A 21,977-nucleotide genomic window follows, 5' to 3' on the forward strand; every position below is an offset into this window, starting at 1 on the left:
TACCTCTTTGGCTTCCTGACCTCCTAACAGTGCTAACTACTAGATTGTCTTACCAAACCGGCCATGCCCACAACCCATATGGTGACACCAGTTTTACTGTCACTCAAAGTCCTAGCATGATATTTTTTGAAAAACAAGGCATCTTATTTCTGATTACTTTACACTAGGATAAATGGCCTGCTTTTGTTATCTGCAGCTAAATTGAATCATTTGATGTCACGATCAGTAAACATTGCACTAATTTGCAAGAAACAAATGGATTGGCAGCACTACTTGAAAATCAAGTCAAAATTGACTGTATTGAGAGATGTCTCATGTTGCCTTTTACATTCTAGTTACAACTTCCATTTTTGTCTTTAGAATTGGGACACTTTTAGTCTTCAGTTAGATATATTATAATGATGATACTGGTAACAAACATGGCTTAAGGAAGTAAGGTTTCCATATTTTTTTCTAAGCATTTCCTGAGTAGACATCTAAGTTGCCATTGGCTGCTCACATTGTACATGGGGTTATGTACAGTTCTGTTGTCATTAACTGTGTGGTCCTAACTTGATTTCTCAGTGAGAGAGACAGTAAAGAAAATAGCTCAAGCTTTGATTGAACTGGAATGATTGCAGCATGATGATAGTAATGGTAACAGTAGATTTTGGAAACACATAGACCATTGGTTTAAATCCAGACTCAACAGCTGTGTATGATCTTGAGCAAGTTTACTTAAGCTCACTGAACCTTTTTTTTTTCATCTTTAAAATGGAGATTACAACGTAATAGGATCATTGTGAAGATCAAATGGGATATGATGTATAGCACGCTTGTAATTGTGACTGCCAGTGACATACAGAGAGGCTAAGTAACTTGCCGCAGATTACACTGCTAGGAAGTTGCAAGGTCCAGTCTGAAAACCCAGGTCCTTTTGATTCCAAATACCCATGCTCTTTTCACTCTGTATATTTTTTTTACTAGTAGTAGGGCATTTGAACTGTTATTACTTAGAAACATAGAAACTCAGGACTAGAAGGAATTCTTCAAACATCATCATCTATTATGCTACTGATCAGGTATTTTAATTCCTTTCACAATATATTTCACAAAAGCCCTCCTAAGATTTCATCGTGCTTCTCTCGAACACCTCTAGTTTATAATTTACCTAATCTATATTGAGCTTATATTCTATGACAAAAAAAAACCCTGTTGTTATTTAAAGTGCATAACCATATTTGTGTATGTTGAAGTGGACAAAGTGGAAGCGAAGGAACTATCAGGAAGATATGCAAGTGAAATCGAGACACAGTTTAATAAGGAAAAGCCTCTGCTTTCTTCAGTGTTGGTAGCAGGTTTAAAAAAATATATATATTCAATAGAGAAAATCTCCTAGGCAGTCTCCAGTCCAGTATTCCTCTGAACTGATTTTGTCATAATTTTCCATGGTGTAGGTTTGGGTCGTGGTGCAACAGATTTTGAATGAACTGCTTTGACCTGTCCCCAGCTCCATTTTAGCTGAAATAAGGAATCTTCCTAGATTCCCACAGGATTGGGCGGCCTTTTATTGCCATAGTGGAAATAGCTGAAACTTTACAACTTGCCTAGAGTTTATGTCACCTAACCACTCTGTTGAACTTGTAAAGTTATTAGAGTAATTTGCTTTTTAGGTTCATGTAACACATATTATATTCTGAGGGGCAACCAGTCTATTTCACATTTCATTACCTGTTGTTCAATATCAATGTCTAAGGAATTCAGCATGTTTGGTGCTGGAGTTCTGGTTTAAATCCTCATCCTCTGGATTACACAGCTGAGTCATCGTTCTGAGTTCTGGTAGTTAGACTAACTCCGGAGGTGCTCAGCTACTTTCAGACCAAGGTAGGGGATGATGGTCTTCCATTCTCAACTCATTTCAATTCCATATCATATCTGAGGATGCTATTCAGTCTTGTTTGATGTCATAATTTTAAACCACTTGGAATAATACTCTCCTTTGCTTTAATGTTATACATCCCTGTGCATGTTCTTCAGTAATTGAAAGGGATATCAGACAAATTTGATCTGTCTAGCTTTGACTTATGCTGTCCTTATCTTGGCCTTTGTGTCATTAAGAAAAAAATTGGTATTGATCTTGGATCATACCACTGCATTGTGCTGTAATTTTTCTTCCTCGCCAGTGGAATATAAATCGATAAAAGGCAGCTGTTTTAGACGAGGGCTAGATATGGTACTGTCATTTATATATTGTAAATCCAGTGATAGCTGATCAAATCAGTGCCTCTCCTGTTCCAAACTTGACATGATTGAATTGTCAATAGAAAAGATTTTAAAGAATGGAAAGGAGAGCTGACAGTGTATATGCCTGAAAACGCAATGAAGCTCAATATAAAATGAAACAATGAGCTAGGATATTATTTTATAACTTCCAATGGGGAAAAATATTTAGTGAATCATGGCTGAAATTGAGGATGATCACAGGAGAGGAGAAGCAGGAATGAAAAGCCAGCTAACTTGTATTATAATTTTTGAGAAATCCGAAATACAAATTTGCAGATGGAAATTTTAGGAATTATACATTTGACTTACTAAGTTGTTTATTTACAGAAATAGTTCACATATTCTCTACCTCCTCCCTCCTCCATGCACATATTTTCTAGTGATAATACCGAGTTGCTGGGGAAAAATAAGTACTTTCTTCTCCGGGACTCCTGCTGACTTCTTATAAGTGATTTGCTAGCAGGTCTGCTAGAATCTAACCCTGTATTTGTAAAGCCAACCAGCAGAAGTCCAGATTCACTTAAAAAATCTCTAGAAGTATTCAGATTTTTTTTTAAATGGAAAAATTATGAATAAGAAGCTGTAAGCTTCCGGTCAAGATGGAGGAGTAGGTAAATGCTGTGCTTGCCTCCTCTCACAACCACATCAAAATTACAACTAAACTACAGAAGAGCCATCATTGAGAGTCACCTGAAGTCTAGCTGAACAGAAGTCCTACAACTGGGGACACACAGAAGAGGCCACCTTGAGATTGGTTGGAGAGGTAGAGATGCAAAACGGGCTGGCTCCACACTCACTTGTGGTGGTTCAGAATCAGGAGAAATATCTCGGCTGCAGAGAGAAATCTGAAATACAAATTTGCAGATGGAAATTTTGTAACAGTGAAAAGTCTTGGCCCCATACTGGCCTCCCCAGCCCAGTGTTCCAGTGCTGGAAAGAGAAGTTCCCACAAGTTATAGCTCTGAAAACCAGCAGAGATTGTGGCTGAATGAGATAGAAAGCTGAGGGAGTCGCAGACTTTCCTCATAAGGGGCCCACATCCAAACTTACTCTCTGATGGATTCACTATCTCTGAGCTCTAGTACTGGGGCAACAGCTTGGAAGGCTCCAGGGACATATGGGGAGGAACAGAGTTGTCTGGTTTCAGGGTGAGGGCCGGAGGGGCAACGTTCTCCCAGACACCCTGGCAGAGGGCATTGTTCCTTTGTTGAGCCCTTCCCTGCCTGGCTTGCAGACCCATTCAGCCTCCATATCTGAGTCAACCTGGCTAACAGTAGTCGTCCTTCCCTGGTGATTCCCTGAGACCCCACCCCACCTAACCTGCAGGCCCACCCAAGGTGCTTCCAGTGAGTTTTCCATACAAATGGCCTGTCTTGGCTCATGCTGTGGACTTTCCTAAAATCTCTCAAAGGTTCCCAAATCCCAAACAAGCAGCATCTGGCCTCGGCATCCCCTGTACCTCTTGCTTAGCAGTCCTAAGCCTGGCACTAGTAGCAACCAGCCTCGGTTTGCGGCTTGGCCTCTTGAGGCACTTCCAAGCCCAGCATGGGTGGTGGCCATCTACAGATTGCTTGGTGGCTTATACCAGGTGGCCCCTAAATTTGGCCTGTGTCAGGGCCCCTCCCAAAAGGCCCCAGCCTGCATGTCCAGTGGCCGGCTTCAGTCTGAGCCAGAGTACCACTTGGGATCACATCTAAAGACAACACACGCAAAGGGCAGACAGGGCAGGCACCAGACCTTTGCTAAAGCAAATCCCGTTCTGTAAGGTCAGCCCCTAAACAACTCCACCGGTCATGGCCAGTTATCACAACAAATCAGTCCCAGGGTCAATCCCACCCATTAATGAGCAAACAGCAACCAAGTCTCAGCTACAACAGGACACACACAACCCATACAAGGAATATACCTGGAGAACCCACCTCCCTGGAGAACCCAGCTCAGGTGACCAAGGAAGACTGTGCCACTGGGACCCATAACACACCCATGTAAGGCTACTACTCTACTAAGACTGAGAGACATAGCAGCCCTACCTATTACATAGAAATAAATGCAAGTAGGCAATCATAGTGAGATGACAAAGAAAGAACAGAACAAAGCTCCAGAGAATGAACTAAACAAAATGGAAACAAGCAATCTACTACATGCAGGGTTCAAAACACCTGTTATAAGGATGCTCAATGAACTTAGGGGAAGAGTAGATATACTCAGTGAGAACTTTAACAAAGAGAAAGAAAACATAAAAGTGGAGATAGAAAATATGAAAAAGAACCAGTCAGAAATGAAGAATACAAGAGCTGAAATGAAGAATACCTTAGGAGGAACAGTAGATTAGATGAAGCAGAGGATCGAATCAGTGGTTTAGAAAATAAGGTAGGAGAAAACACCCAATCAGAACAGCAACAAGAAAAGGAATCCAAAAATATGAGGATAGTTTAAGGGGCCTCTGGGATAACATAAATTGTAATAACATTCACATCATAGGGATACCAGAAGGAGAAGAGAGAACAAGGAATTGAATACCTATTTCAAGAAATAATGACTGAAAACTGATGAAGGAAATAAACATACAAGCCCAGGCAGCACAAAGAGCCCCAAACAAGCTTAATCCAAAGAGGACCACAGCAAGACACATCATAATTAAAATGCCGAAAATTAAAGATAAAGAGAGAATCTTAAAAGCATCAAGAGAAAAGCAGTTACTTACCTACAGGGGAGCTCCCATATGACTGTCAGCTGATTTCTCAATGTTTTCTCAAAGTTTGTGGGCCAGAAGGGCTTGGCACAAAATATTCAAAGTGATGAAAAGCAAGGACCTACAATCCAGATTACTCTACCCAGTAAAGGTGTAATTTAGAATTGACAGAATTTCCCTAACAAGAAAAAGCTAAAGGAGTTTATCATCACCAAGCCAGTATAACAGGAGATGAGGTACTTCTTTAAGAAGAAGGAAATTGATTTCATGCAATGAAGCCATGGTGATTGGCTGTGTGAGGGCAGACACTTCCATTTGTAGGTGGTGGCGAATGCAGTGACAGAGCTATGAAGGCTTCGGGCATGCTGTGAGAATACAAGGTGGTGGGGCGTTGCCTGCCCACCCCCAAGTGCTGTACACTGTCCCTCTACCACATGTGCATCTTCACGCCTAACCATGTTATCGCCAAGCCTCACTTCTGGTGCTTTATGTCTTGGCCGAAGAAGATGAAGAAGTCTTCAGGGGAAATTGTCTACTGTGGACATGTATTCTAGAAATCCCCCTTGCGGTTGAAGAATTTTGGTATCTGGCTGTGCTACACCTCCTGAAGTCACACCCACAACATGTACTGGAAGTACTGTGACCTGACCTCTGCAGGTGCCGTCACCCAGTGCTACTGTGACCTGGGGGCTTGGCACCATGCCCGGGCCCACTCAATCTAGATCGTGAAGGTGGTGGAGATCACAGACAGCAAGTGCTGCTGACCAGCGATCAAGCAGTTCTACGACTCCAAGATCAAGTTCCTGCTGCTCTACTGGGTCCATGTCACCAGCACAAGCCACACTTCACCACCAAGAGACCCAGCACGTTCTCTTAGATTCAGGGCCTCCCTGTCTCCTGGTCTGCCCAAATAAACAATTTGAGAAAACTGGAACAAATACAAGAAAAAATAAAAAGATAAAAATATGAATAATGAAATGGCAATAACTACATATCTAGCAACAATAACTTTAAATATAAATGTTTTAAATGTTCCAATCAGAAGATAAGGTGGCTGAATGGATAGGAAAACAAGACCCTTATATATGCTGCCTACAATGGTTTCACCTGAGATCAAAAGACACACACAGACTGAATGTAAAGGGATGAAAAAAGATGTTTCATGAAAATTGAAACAAACAAACAAAAAGCTGGGGTAACAATACTTATACCAGACAAAATAGACTTTAAAACAAAGGCAACAACAGGAGACAGAGAAAGGACTCAGTTATCCCTCTTCTGTGTATTTATCTGAAGAAACCCAAAACACTACTTTGAAGGGACATGTGATTCCCCTATGTTCATTGCAGAATTATTTACAGTCGCCAAGATATGGAGGCTACCTGAGTGTCCAACAGTGGATAAATGGATAAAGAAGAGGTAGTACACATATACAATGGAATATTACTCAGCCTAAAAAAGAATTACATCTTGCCATCTGCAACATCATGGATGGACCTAGAGGGTGTTGTGCTGAGTGGAGTAAGTCAGACAGAGTAAGACAAATGTCATATGTGGAATCTAGAGGACAGGATAGGCAAACAAACAACAGCTCATCGATACAGAGAGCATACTGATGGTTGTCAGATTGGGGGAATCAGTGAAGGGAGCAGGGATTAAGAGGTACAAATTGGTAGTTACAAAATAGTCACAGGGAGGCAGAATATAGCATGGGGAATATAGTCAGTAGCATTGTAATAACAAGATATGGTGTCAGATGGGTACTGGATTTATCAGGGTGATAACAAGTCGTATAAATATCTAATCACTGTGTTGTACACCTGAAACTAACATAATATTATATGTCAACTATAATTAAAAAAACAAAAATATAATTTTTTTAAAGCTGTAGACCTTTCTCAGAGAGTTACACTTTTCTTGGTATGTGGTCCATCAAAATTGGCTTAGGAAACTGCTGTTACCCTTTGAAACTTGAAAAAATCCTGCCAATTTTTCAGGAGACCTGATTAAACTGTTTGCAAATGGAGGAGCATAGCACTTATTTGTATGTCGAAAAGCATATGCAGTCCCTTTGGGAGTGACCAGGCTGGGAACTGATAAGAGGATGCTGTTTCATTTAAAAGCTGCCAGAGGCATATTTGCATGATATTCTTGCTTGAATAGTTGTTCTAAATGCATGAGACCTGATTGGGGGAGAAATGACTTTGGGGAAATTCTTGGCTTCTGAATTTTCAGTTTGAAAACTATATTCTGAGCTCGTTCGAATATTTTTTGGAGTGCGTATTTTCCAACTTTTCTAATGATGACAGGGTTAAAATTATCTTATAAACCATAGCAACTGCCACTACCACAACACACTGCTGTTCTTGTGTCAGCACGAGGCACCTTATTGGAAAGGAGATTAGTCACCACTGTGCATCTTGGGAATGATTGTTCTGACTTGCATTAAGAAGAGTCTTCTTTCCTGATTTTAACTTGAGACAATTCAGATAAAATTTAACATTATTTGCCTCCTTCTTGTTAAGGAACATTACACCCCTAACCATCCTCTCCCTCATTCTGTGGTATGCTCTTCCCCTTGAGCTTCTCAAAACTAGTTCTTGGATCATTTAATCAGCTTGTTTATTCTCTCAGGTTATTATCATGGCTACCATTTGCTAAGAGATTTTTATGAGCCAGGGACTGCGCTGTTCAAAATACATGTATTATTTCATTTAATACTCACAAAATCTATAGAAAATCAACCAACTGAGCCTATTGAGGAAAAAAGCAAGCCAAGGATATTCTAGATTCTTAGTTAACACCCAATTTTGCTGGCAAGGGAAAAGAGTAAGAGACAAACAAAAAAAATGGAAAGGTAGTAATCAGAAAGGAAGGTGGGAACCAGGCAGGACAGGATCCTGGAAACCAAGAAATTCATGTGATATTGGATATGAGTAAGAAGCACCAATCTATACATCTCCATCCTCTATTTATTGCTCATGCTTTGTACCAAATATTCTGTATATAGGTTTGGGGGAGTCACTGGCCCTCTGAAATGTGATGCAAAATTTCATGTTTGCGCATGTGTACATCTTCTGGGGAATGAGTTTGCAGATTTCATTAGGCACCCATAAATAGAACAAAGGTATATCTGCAAATACCATCAGTTTTCCATTGGGCATTGCTCATTGTCCCCTCAAAGTCAATATGTCTAAAACTTAATTTAACCTTTGTACCACCTCCCTACAAACTAGTTACTCTTCTTACCCCTTCCCTGTTTTTGCTAGTGCTATTACTCCTCTCTGAGCCATCTTTTGCTTTCCCCCATATATCTAGTACATCACTATTGCCTCTTGCATTAATCCTTTCACTGTTCTTACTTTTACCGCCTACTCATGGGACCTTTCCTCCTTGTGTCTGAATTATTGAGGATACTTTTAACCATTATCCTTGCTTCCTAACCCTCTCTGTTTTACAATGAGGCCAGTTTATTTTTTGAAAATTACGCTGATCACACAGCATGATATTTAAGAACACAGTGTTTATGGGCAGTGGAAACAGGCATGTCTGGGTTACAATCCTGATTTCTCCTTTTATTTACCATATACCCTCGTCATGTTGCTTATTATTTTCGATCCTTATTTTCCTCATTTGAAAATAGGGGTAATGCTGGTACTACCTCCTAGGCTTGTTGTGAAGAGTCAGTGACATAATCCACGTAAGGAACTTAGCAGAGTAGTAGCACACTGTAAGCTTTCAAGGGAGAGCTATTATTTCTTACTGAAAAACATAAAATGTCTCCCTAATGCTTTCCTCCACAACACATAAAATATTTTTTGACTTATCAGACCTACCAGAATCTGGTACCTACTGTTACCTCTCTAACCTTACCTTACTCCCAGAAGGTGTATACATCAAGGCTATCTCTTCTAAATGTGCTCTCACAATGCATACCTCTCTTCCACTTCCAAATTTTTGTTCATGCCCTTTCTTCATCTTAGAATGTCTGATTCCATTCATTCAGCATTCTGTCAAGCCCCAGTTCCTGTATTCCCCCTATCAGTCATAGTCCCCACAGTTCTTGCCATTTTCTAATTTCTCTTATACTTTCTAATTATCTACACTGCCCAATTAGTACCATATAATATTATAAACACTGTTCTGCACGGTTTGTGCCTTACTTATGGGTTTATAGCGTTGAAAAATATGAAGCTATTCACTTGTTTACTGCTTGTTCACTGCTCATTTCATGTTCTTAGGTTTTTTTTTCCAGTCTATCAAAGCATCTTGTGGACAGGGATCATGTCTTGCCATTATTTTCTGTTCCACGACTTGTAGCAGTTTCTAGTTACCACATAATTACTTGGTATATTTGTTGGTTTATTTGGTGGTTTTATCAAACTATCAAAGTTTGGAGGCTGAAATACATTATTATAAACTTGCTGCCATAACTTATTTTCTTTGAACTCAGGTATTTTGAGACTTGGAATCTAGTGCCAATATGGGTGGCTTGGGGAAAGCCACCTCCCTTCTCTGGATGCCTCATTTTTCTCATTCCTAGAAATATTTGGTTAAACAAGAGCATTAAGCTAGAACTTTTTAAATCTCCTGACTCTGGGACTCTGCTAAAACTAAGAATCTGCTCCATTGAAATTACCCAGCTTTACTCTCTGCCTTTACTCTGGCTTGCTTGGGTTTCGAGAAAATGTAGCATCTCAAACAGGGCTTACATGCTGTCCTTAATTAAAGCTGTGCCTCTCCTAGTGAGCAGACAAGCCTCAGTTTAGGAAACCACATCAGCAGATTTCATTCCAGGGTGGGGAACTATTTCTGACAAGGAGCCCCACAAAGTATGTGTGCTTCTGAGAAAAGGGAAAACTGAGTAAACAAATACTCCCTTTGCTGAAGGAGGATGTGGGTTGAAAATCATTTTACAGAGGAGGTATCCTGGAGTGTCCTGGGTAACCAGCCAAAAATTTGATCTGGTTTCTCTTAGCATGGGGTAACTCACCACGCCAACTGACATATTTCTCCAGTGACCTCTACATCTGAAAACGTCCCCTAAAAGCACAGCTGTCTGTTCTCCATTCTCCAAGCCTCACTGTTTGCCCTAATGGCCTGCAAGACAGCATTCTGCAGATGTTCCTCCAGCATTCCTTGACACAAGGGCATATTAGCCTCCTTTACATTTCTGACATCTGTATGATTGAATCCACTCCTGGAGCTCAAGGGTTGCTTTTATATGGCACAGGCCATCCATGCTTGAGAAGCCTGGGCATTGTATAGCAGCATCTTAATGCTGCTCATCCATTTCTACCAAGGAACCAGATCTGGGTCAACATTAAGTTGCAAGGTGCTTTCTCGAGATATTTTAGAGAGCAGAGTAGAAAGAAGAAACACTGGCATGTCCTACAGAATTTTAACTAACCAGAGGACTATCTGTCGATGGGTGTTCCATGCACCACTAGCTCCAAACCCTCACTAATTATGCAAACTCATCAGGGATGTCACATGGTATTCTTCCATTTAATGGGAGGTTGTGCACCACACTTTTTTATTCTGCATCAGAATTATTGACGTGATATTGACATTCACGGGCAGGCTGGTTTCCTAATGTGGGCCAGAGAACAAAAGTTGTTTTTTTTTCTTTTAAATTTCCTGACTTTACCTATCATTTCAGAAAACCTGAGAGTGTCATTAATACTTAATGTTGCATATAGTGTTTCTACCAATAATACTTCCCCTAGAGTTTAGCCTTCAGAGTACATAGGACAGGGTAATTAGGTCTATTGATCTTTGCTACAGCCAGTGTTATCGGAATGGCGATCAACTTTATAAGTAAGATGTGGATATTCATTTTAGCTAAGGAGCTACAACAGCTCTTCTTTCTTAAAGATTCTTTGCCCTAACAGAGGCATTGCTAAGCAGCTACCTGGAGATCCTACAGAGCTGAAATCTCTTTTATAACATTGGTATTAGGAGCCAGAATGAGTAGGTGCTGGCTGTGCCAAGAATGAGAAAACCTTAAACTTAAGTAGATTTGGCCCATGGGGCAAATTTTATAAAGTCGAAAACTCTGTCAAGGAACTTCTACCACTGCCATTTAAGTTGACAAGTGAATTCTCTAAATGAAAGTTTCTCAGGTAAAATGATCAGCACAGAACCCTTCTCAGGAGACTCTTCCTTCACTTCACTGAGTCTCAGAGTAGAGAAGATAATAGCTTAGCTTGTAGCTGGGGATAAGTCTTAAGCAGGTGGCTTTGACAATGGTACTGAAACCTAGAGACATAGCTAAACATTTTTCCAGAGAACCAGAGAGTCTGGGCACTGGGCAGGGTTTATTCCTGGATTGCCTGGTGTGTAATTCCTAGAGTCAAAGAATATGAGCTCACTGAGCCAGAGGGAGGCTCGCAGGGAGCTGGGACACCTTGTACTTATTGTAAATAGTAGCCACTCTGAGTTATTTTGTCTTTGGTTTCTCAAAGAGGGATTGTTTTAAAACAAAAGAGACTCAAATATTCAGAAACAGTAGGTTCAGTTTTTTGGCTGACTTGAGTGGGGTGGCAGGATGGAAACATAACTACCAGACAGGCATGCACACACGAGTTTAGTTACAAGAGGTTACCTGAGTCAGGTTCCAGGCAGCAAAATTAATTCAAAGTCAAGGTAGAACGTCTGGATTGAGTTCTCTTTTTATCTCCTTGATCCCTATAACCACTCCCATCCTCAATTTCCTATAGGGCTTATGGAAATCATGGCCACTGCTTTCCAAACACATCTGTATTATCTGTATACATAGCCTGAGTCAACTATATCAAGATCCAAATTCATTTGAGTTTGTATTTTAACAATGTTTTGCTTGTCAAATGGCTTTGGAATAAAAAAAAAATAGATCCTTCTGGCTATAATTGTATAGTTTTGAGACTAGACCTGTCTGCCAAGTACCTCATCACGAGAAGTATCTAACTACTTTTATATGATGAAGTTCATTAGATACACTCATCTGTTTCTACCTTTGAAAAAAATTGAAATATTTAGATTCCAATGAAAGTTCAATAAGCTTTTATCCAAACAACATGAATGTTTGTTGCAATTTTGGATTATTTCTTTAGTTTAGTTATTACTTTGGATCTTTACAGAAGCTTGCTATGGCCTTTTTTAATCCAGAAAAGGAAGATTGGGATCTTTCATTACTATTTCTAACAAAATCTCTTTTCCTTATTTGGGTTTTTAACTAAAACTTCTTTGTAAGACATACATTTTCACTAAGTCTACATACTTGTTGAAGGATTTCCTTTAAGTAGCCTCAATATTAAAGAAGTTACTTAAGCCTGAAATTCTCAAGACAAGTTTAAACTATCACCCTAAACTCTGTGATTAGTTGGGTGGGAATTGTTTGAGGACACTTGAGGGCAGATTTCAGCCTACATGAACAGCTATGTTGATTTTTGTGACTTCAAAAGAGCTAGTTTTCAGAATTAGACCTTTTTTCTCTCAATTTAACTTGTATGCCTTGATCTATACTATATGTAAATGATGTTTGATGATAAAAGGGACTGAGTCACACTTAGGCAGCAACATCAGTACCCATTAAGCAGTTTATAAATAACTGTCTCTAGATGTGCAATAGAGATTTAAAATGGTCTCATGGGAGCTGAATTATATAGGAGAATTTCCTGTGTAATTATTCTGAAACAAACAAAAACAAAAACAAAAACCCTCACTAATTTCAGTTAGGAGAGTCCTTATATTTCTTTTAGCCAACCAGATGAAACTCAATTTTATGCTCCCCTTATTCAGACTTGCTTCTTTTTATCTCACTGAGTTTATCCTCCCTCTCTCCTCCCCTCCCTCTCTCTCCTTCTTCCTCTTGCTCTTCCTTCCTTCCTTCCTTCCTTCCTTCCTTTAGGAATGAAGCTCTGTAATTTTAAGTATATTAGCTAGAGATATGTAATTTGCTAAAACTATGTACCAAAGTACAAAGCTTACATTTTAATATGACTCACAGATAGAGTGATGATGTGAATTATTGTTCAAAAAAAGGATACTTCGGAGAGAACAGAAGTGTTAAAAATAACCAGGTTAGTTAATCTACAAGGTATAAACTGAAACTGTAGCAGATTAATCAGGATGTATCATCACCCTATTCTCAAAGATGACTAGAATGTTAAGGTGTAAGAGGCTTCAGAAAGCATCTAGGTTATTCCCTTTAGAAGAGGAAAGAGGACTGAACCCACAATGACTGGTTCTAATTCAAGTCTTCTAGCTCCCAACCCAGGCTTCTTTCAACTACTCTCCCTGTCTTACCACTCTAGCAAAGATGGGAAGGACATACAGTACAGAGCCACCTCATTCTCATAGATTTTTTTCCAACAAAGGTTTTAGATGTGAAACTTTTCAGATATGAGAATATCCAGCATCTCTACCTTCCAGAGCAGTGCTTCACAACTAAACAAGTGCACTGATTCTAATTGAATCTCTATTGCAAACTCATTGTGGTCTTTCCCTCACTTTCTTATACTGTAGTTCGAATGATAAATTCATGAAGCCTAAGCCAATTAGATGTTATAGCAACATTCAGATAGTTCCAGTTCAAAACCATATTTGAGTGATCATTTGTTAACCAATAAGGCAAGGCAATGGAGTACAGTTGTTCCCAAGGTAATGAACTTGAGTTGTACATCTGGGTGAGAGGTAAGAATGAGTAAGACTCTCAGCTGTGGCTGACATGTTTGAAGGAAATGGGTCAGAAACTGGGATTATGGTTATAAATGTAATACTCACTATCTCCTCTTGCTGTTATCCTGTATATATTCTTTCATCCCTGTTCGTACACTAGATTCATTTGCATTAGTGATACAGAGGCAGTGTAGTGATAACCTCAGTAATGAAAAGGATGAGCGCCAACAATACACTTTGTTGTCAGAAACTTCATTACCCATGGTAGAAATGACAAGAAAAAAAAAACATGCAGATGAGTTTACATGAAAACAAAGACTTATAGAATAAAAATATTGTCAGAATGGAAATATGGATGTGATTGATACAGGACCCTCAACGTTTATATAGATATCTCGCTCCCTTTTTATACATAGTTCAATAATCATTTGTCAAATAGCATTGCTGGATGTCACTGTTGATTTTCCAAACGAATATAAATTCTTCCTTTTGTTTGTCTAATGACTCCAAGTTGGAGGATACTCAGTGGCCATCAGTAAGAACATTGACATTTGTTTTTATGAGGGACTGTACATTTGCATCACAAGGATCGGCTAAGGCTAGGAAGCTTGGAAGCTGCAGCCTACCACACCTGGACTGGCCAGGGATAGAATATGAGAGTGTTAGCTCCTCACTATCTTCCCTCCCTTTTTCCTTCCTGGTTGATACTGTCTACCTAGTGACTTGGTTATCTTGGAACTTTCTCCTCTCTCATCCAAATAAACCTCTGGATATCCAGGCAAGCTATCCATTTGGTTTACAAAACCACAAAGTTTAACAAATGACTAAAAAGGAGCTCTAACATAACTAACTTCATTTTAAGTGAACATCCTAGAAAATTTGATGATGGAGGTATATAAAATAGCATAACTATAGCTATGGGCTGGTCAGTTACTTCCTTGAGTTATTTGCATACCTGTTGATCTTTCCTACCACTTTCTCTCTCCTCATATTCCTCTTGCACACTCTATATAGTTGATATTTCTCTATGTGGCCCTCATTTTGGCTCACTTTCAAGTCTTAACTCTCCTATTTGAAGTTTTTCTCCATCTTCTGCCTTTTCTCCATATCATTGACCATGTTTAAATTAAGGTAATGGGTGTGTGAATAGGAAAAAGAGAATAACCTGAAATATACAGTTAAAAATCAACCTTTCTAATGCATTCAGAATATATCTTCATGTAAATACATATCTTGTATTTGTATTTAGAAATACCTGAAGCCAAGAGCTATCTTTTTTTTTTTACCTGTGTATGAAGTTTCATTTTGTGTTATTCATCTTCTGTGTAGGAGGATGTGTAGGAATACAATCAAAACTGTAGGTGGTGCTATCAATTTGCAAAGTTAGAACAAGTATTTGGGTGTTTTCTGTTTTTTCTAATACTTACTACATGCTGGGCACTTTAAATACATAATCTCATTTAATTCTGACAACAATCCTGTGAAGGTGTAGAATCTTGCCCCTAGTCTCACAACTGGTAAGTGGTGGAACTGGAATTGGAATGAAGATTTGTCTGGTTCCAAAGCCCCAGTCTCTCTCCATTACACTATACTGCTTCCAAATATTAATGATTCTGGGGTTTTCTACTTTCTGTTATAGCATATAAAGACCAGGCATGTTTCCCCATTGGCCTCAGTGTTCTTGTGTTCAATTTTTTTTTATATCCCAAAATCTGTAGGGTAATTTTTCCATTTACAAAACATTCTAAGCTTTGATTTTTATTTTGGGATTGGACAACCTTTTCCCTATTTTCTTTCCTCAACACATATGGATTACTTTGAAAAATCAAACTGTTATTTGAGACTAAGAAGGAAAGGCTGAGTGTGTTAAATTTCTCCTTGTCTTCAGGGCATGGTTTTCATTAAGCTCTCTGCCCTTCTTGTAAGGAACAACCCTGTAGGCTCGGGCTTATGTTTAATTTTGTTTTATGCAGACACAGTCTCCTCTCTATTCTCAGAGTCCTTTCATGGCTGCTTCATAGTAGTGTAGCCAAGTCATGCCGGTGGCATTATAGTGCCTTGGGCTTCAGCACTTGTCTAGTATGGTTAACAGAGTTCCTTTCTAATATGTCCTACCCTTAGCACCAGATATTCATCTTTCAACTGCATAGTCATTCACTTAATTCCAAAGGATAAGAGTTTGACTTTGCCACATATAATCAGGTATTAAACATAGTATGTCCTTTTCCAAGAACACACCTTTTAAAATTTAAGGTTGCACCACGTAAAATTGCTGTTTGACTTTTTTTTTCCTGGAAAAAAAAAAAGGCGATTTTCTATGGTTCAATCTAATACTTTAAAATAATACTATTTAAAAATAGAAATATAAAGTGACTCCTCAATGTACTTGATGATAATAATAAGAATAAAAACTAGCATTTATAGAGGGCCTGCTATATACCATGTCTTTATATGTGATTTCTCATTAACTCCTCTCAGCAACAGTGGAAAGTATTATTAATACTATTACTATTCTTTCTTTATAAAGGAAAAACTGAGTCTCAGAGAAGTTAAGCAACTTGCTCAAAGTCATAAGTACTAATTGGCAAAACTGAAATTCCAAGTTAGGTCTGGCTGATTCCAAAGCTTGGGCTTTTTCCAACTGTACCATCATTCTTATCTTGTGATTGAGTATAGAAAATCGCATATGGTGAGGCATAGGAAGCAGAGTTCACTGGGGATCACATTCAAAGATGAGCTGTCTTTTATCCCGTTCTAACTATGGCCTATAACTTGACCTTATATTTTACTATCCTTAAGCCTAGACCGCCTCTGCTTTCTTTCACTGGTTCAATTTCTTTCCTGGGGCATTCTGGGAGACAGAGTTCCAGAAAAGACCACCCACCTTTATTTTTTCATAGTGTGAGGTAAGGGTGGGGGACAGTTGGAGGTATGGGGAATGGATCAAAATGCAGCCCTGTAGATGGCCCAGTTTGTGATAACTAACACAACCCTTTGTCTGACTTTTGTCCTCTTTATATTTACCCTTGATTTGCAAAACTACATAACAGATCAGATAATTCGAACAAAGGCTGCAGCTTAAATTCTATTCTCATATACTCAGCACAACTCCAGGAGCAATTTTGACCCAGATGTGCCTACTTCTGTGTAATCTGATGAACAAACAATCTCTCTGAAAAGCTGATGACAGAACTTGTGTCTCCTGGTACTTTACTGATACTTTAATCAGGACCTATTTTAAATGGATACCATTTAGTATCTAATAATAATATTCCATTTCTACATATGGAATATAAATCTATTAGATTTTTGTAATTAAAGCAAGATATTTTCTAGGACCCATACTTTTAAAAAATGTATGTAGTATGAACAAAAATGGCAAATGCAGGATGGTAAAGGTTTATAACAGATTTTTTGGTTGTCAGATTTTAAAAATTATTTTTAAAGAAAGATTAAATTATAAGACTGGGAGCAAGTTAGAATTCTAGTTCATAGAAATGCAAGAGATCTTGGCACAGTTCTGTTTTTCGTGCTAAGAAAAACAACCTAAAATCAAACTCGAAAGAACAAGTTGGAGAGGAAAAGAGAGGGATGCAGTATTTTGGCCCTAGTGCATTTGAGGTGCCCCTGAGGCACCCAGAGGGCTTGTCTGGAGTTCTATAGAAATGTCAGGGCTGGAAAGAGAGAGTAGAATCCTCAGAAGAGGGCAGAGTTGACACCTGAAAATGGGATGAACCGGTAAAGATGTTTTGGAACTAGTTAAAAATATAGATTCCTTGGACTTGTTCTTGGAGATTCTTGGATAGGGCCTGTTTTTGTTGTTGCTGTTCTATATTTGTTGTTTCCCTTTTATTTAACAAGCTCCCTAGGCCATTATGATTTGCAGCCAGATTAGTTCATTGGCTCATCCATCAATTCAGGACTTGGCTGGTGCTTTCTGCCTCCAAAGGGGATCAAAAAATGTGAAAGATTCTTCCATCCTTTCAGAAGGAGGGTAGTTTCCAAACCAAAGTAAGTTTTTGAGATATATTTTAAGGAAATATTTACGAGAACTCCAGGGACAGTGGAGCCATTTCCATTGCAGTCCTAGGTTTGATTTATTTGTCCGTTTAAAGGAAAATAAATAATTTTCGTGAACTTTTAACCCAGCTATTGAATGGGTAATTTTTACATATTTTCCAAAGTTACATAAAGAGTGATAATTTAGGAAAAAACCCAGGATACTGGGCTATTTTTATTATGTTAAATAAACAGAATAAGCAACCATTAGTGGCTTCCACATGAAAATTACTGTTTTATTTTAAAAAATAGCCCTATAGATGTGAAAATCATGTCTGAACTTTGAGAAAAAATTTCTTTTTGGATAGTATAACATAGGGTCAATTATAGTTCTGGGACAAATTAACCCAAACTACTTATATATGCTGGGCCTATTTGAAGCTGACTTTTGGCTGTTTCCCCTAAGTGTTATCTCCAGATTTAAGCGTAAGCCTTGGGCACTTCATTCTTCCTGAATCAGATCTATTTCTTATTTGAGACAGATGAAACCATCAAAGATTCTTCCCATTTGACTATGTCTTGGGAGAAGAGGGTGCCATTCCTTTCAGGTATATTTAAGGCCAGTCCAGTAAAATTAAAGGATGGAAGGAAAAGTGGCTATTATACGTCTCATAGGGTTAGAAAGGGTCCATGAACCAGACTTGTCTTCTCAGATGACCTAGAAGCCTAGAATGGGACCGTTTTGGACCATGGTCCAAAATATAATATAACTTAGAAATGTCAATTGATCTAAATTCTTGTTTATGGAATTAAAACAAATTATATCTACTTTGGTTATCAGCTGAGGCCAGTATTTTGTTTTGGCTGAGCCCTGCTGGAGTCATATTTCACTTTGTGAATTTTTTCTCTTGTGACCTTGTGTCTCTTATGCATCTCCAAGTCTTTTGCTCATTCTCTCCCTCTGCTGATCTAAACAGATGTTTCCCAGTGAAGCTGGACAATTTCCCTATTCTCTAGCAGGAATTCTCATTAGATGAGAAACTTAAAAATATTTTTGAATGATTGATCGATCACCAGTGTGTAATTATAGATGGTTTATATTGAAAAAGTGTTGTTGCATATTTAGGGGGAAGTTTTCAAAACAGTTTTATGTGGGTTATCTGCTTCTCACAATAGTTCTGTGAAATAGAGAGGGTAGGGTAGATTTATTATTACTATTTTCTAGACTAGAAACCAAGACTTTGGGAGGATCTCGGTCCAGAGTCCTTGCCATTCAGCTTTCCTGTAGAATCAGGAAGAGGAGGAGTGATGGATGAGAGAATACATGTGCATGGGCTTTGAAATGGTTTTGCAAATGCAGGCAGGGGGTCATCATCATTATTAGTTTGCCTTCTAGGGAGAAAATTATTAAGCACAATCTTAAGAATCATATAGTTCATATAAGACTATGTACAAGCTGGACTGAGTCACAGAGTTGGCTCTTATGTTCTTTTGACTATAATACCATCTTATAAAATACTGTTAACTTTTCATGAACCGATGAGGTAGGGGGTGTGTGTATGTGTCTGTGTGTATACTAATTAGAGTTCCTTCTCTCTCAATGACAGAGGGTTTTGAACTTAGCAATGTGCTCATTTTTTATATAGTCATGTGTTGCTTAAAGTAACATTCTGGGAGATATGTTCTGAGAGTTGTGTTGTCAGGTGATTTCATTGTTGTGCAAACATCAAAAGAGTGCGCTTACACAAACCAAGGTGGTATAGCCTACTGTACACTTAGACTATGTAGTATAGCCTAGTGCTTCTAAGCTACAAGCTTGTATAGCATGTTACTGTACTGAATAGGCAATTTGTAACACAATGGTAAGTATTTGTGTATCTAAACATATCTAAAAATAGAAAAGGTACAGTAAAATTATGGTTTAAAAGAACAAAAATAATGGTACACCTGTACAGAGCACTTATCATGAATGGAGCTCACAGGACTGGAAGTTGCTCTGAGTGAATCAGTGAGTGAGTAGTGAGTGACTGTGAATCCCTAGGACACTACTGTACACTGTTGTAGGATTTATAAATACTGTACACTTAGGCTACACTCAATTTATAAATTTTTTTTCTTTCTTCAGTAATAAATTAGCCCTAACTTACTGTTAACTTTTTTACTTTATAAACATTTCAGTTTTTTTGAAAATTTTAGTCTCCTTTGTAATAATACTTAGCTTAAAACATAAACACATCATACAGCTGTACAAAAACATTTTCTTTCTTTATATCCTTATTACATAAGCTTTTTTTCTATTGAAAAATTACTAATTATTTACTTTCTAAACATTTTTGTTAAAAACTAAGACAAACATACATATTAGCCTAGACCTGTACAGGGTCAGGATCATCAATATCACTATCTTCCACCTCCACATCTTATCCCACTGGAAAGTGTTTGGGACAATAACATGCATGGAGCTGTCATGTTTTATCATAACAATGCCTTTTTTTCTGGAATACCTCCTGAAGGACCTGCTTGAGGTTCTTCTTGAGGAGGTGTCACTCTTTTCAGAAATATGTCCATGGTGGTTTACTTGATTTGTTTCTTTTTTTCATCATTGATTTTCTTGTAAGCAGATGATGCACCATGAACAGTCTTTTCTGTTAATGAAAACTTTTCTGTGTTTGGTTCCATGTTTTCAAACCTTTTAAGGAGCTGTTGAAGTCTGCAAAAGCTTCTGCTAAACCCTTCACTCTGACTTTTCTCGGGGGTTCTTGTTTTTCTTCTCCTGCAGTTTCCTTTCCTCTTGCTTCTTCTTCAGCTATGCATTCCTGTTCCAGTTCTAACAACTCTTCATTAGTCGATTCCTCAGAAACCACTAGTAGGAGTTTCTCAATGGCATCCTTATTTACACCCAGGTTAAATTTGGTTGCCATCTCAACCACAGCTTTGTTGATTTTTGCAACCTTTGCATGACAGCAACATTACTTCTACTATGAATACACTAAGTGATAGGGATTTTTCAGCTCCTTTATAATCTCATGAGACCACTGTTGCCTGTGTGGTCCATCATTGACTGAAACATCATTATGTAGTTCATGACTGTACTATATTTAAGATATTAAATACATGATCCTTTGAAATGCTGCTTGTATCCATACCTTCCACTAGTTAATTACTCGTGTGCATTTTCTGTTTGTATTGACTCTTATATTTGAGAGTGGGTTATAAGCCTTGGGATTTATGATTAAGAGTGTTAGAGTTTATAATTAAATATTGAGAATGGCCAATGGAAATAGAGATGTCAGCAAGGGCTTTTTTTTCCCTCTAGGCCCATTTTCTTTTTCTTAGTTGCATTTTCTCACTATCTTTAAACACATACACACAACTACCCCCCCACACACACGGCACACACACACGCCTAGATGGTTAATTCTTTCATGTGAAATTAAACTTAGAGTGCAGACTTCATGGAGACAACACATAAAAAATTAGCTTAAGAGGCCTATTAGTGAAGTTCATCTGAGTGCCTCAGGCTTTATACTTTTATAAATCTTTACAGCCTTGACAAAATGTATCTCTAAGTGTTCTTCATTTAATCTACATATGCTAATACATGGTATATTGTATTTTAGAGTTCTTGATCTTTTAATTAAAATCCCTTGAAATGAAAGTTTAAAGAGATGACCTAGATTCAGTTGAAGTTACCAAAGATTTGGTAAGGTAATGCCAGTTTTGCTGTCAGTATTTTTAAAACACACTCGCTATTTTCTTTCCCTAGAGGGAGAGAAAGAAGTGTGTTTTCCTTCATGATTTTATAAAATTGCACTAGACTTTATATAGACTTACCAGATTCCTAAGCAGAAAAATGCATGTATAAACACATGCTAATAAGCATATCTTGATGAAAATTAGACCTGTGAACCACCGTTTTCTAAAGCAAGCGACAGCTCCATTGCTTAGAATATTCTCAATTGATTCTAACAAAAATTTTAGAAAAATGTATCTCAAAAAACATCTGTGCATGAGCTAGTTAAATACTGGAACCACTTATCTATCTAATTTTTATGGCTGCTTCAGATGAAAAGTTCTTCATGGTAGATCTTTCTCTTTGAATAAAAGGAAAACCTCTTGGAGAAGTCAAAATAGGTGATAGTGGCTTTTTGCATTCGTCTTATGACCACATCAAAGTTGTGACAGAAACACAGAGCAAACAGCAAGCAGATTCACCTGGGGTCTAGGTGAACAAGCCTTACAATTAGGGAGAGAAATAAGCAATCACCCTGCAACGGGAGGAGGTAGGACCGGGAGAGGATGCAAGGCTGCCCATTCTCCAGTGGCTGAATGGGACAGAGGCTGTGGCAGCAGCAGCTGGCAG

The 21,977-nt window shown here is 38.3% G+C and overlaps 1 protein-coding gene and 1 pseudogene across 1 annotated transcript in view; both read left to right on the top strand.

The window, feature by feature from the left end:
* Positions 1–21,977, top strand: part of GPC3 (glypican 3) — a 438,722-nt gene that overhangs the window by 157,630 nt on the left and 259,115 nt on the right. The gene's annotated exons all lie outside the window — the stretch shown is intronic.
* On the top strand, positions 5,302–5,883 carry LOC105308112 (annotated as a pseudogene).

Source organism: Pteropus vampyrus, unplaced genomic scaffold (genome assembly GCF_000151845.1).
Source record: "Pteropus vampyrus isolate Shadow unplaced genomic scaffold, Pvam_2.0 Scaffold548, whole genome shotgun sequence".
Classification (NCBI taxonomy): Eukaryota; Metazoa; Chordata; class Mammalia; order Chiroptera; family Pteropodidae; genus Pteropus; species Pteropus vampyrus.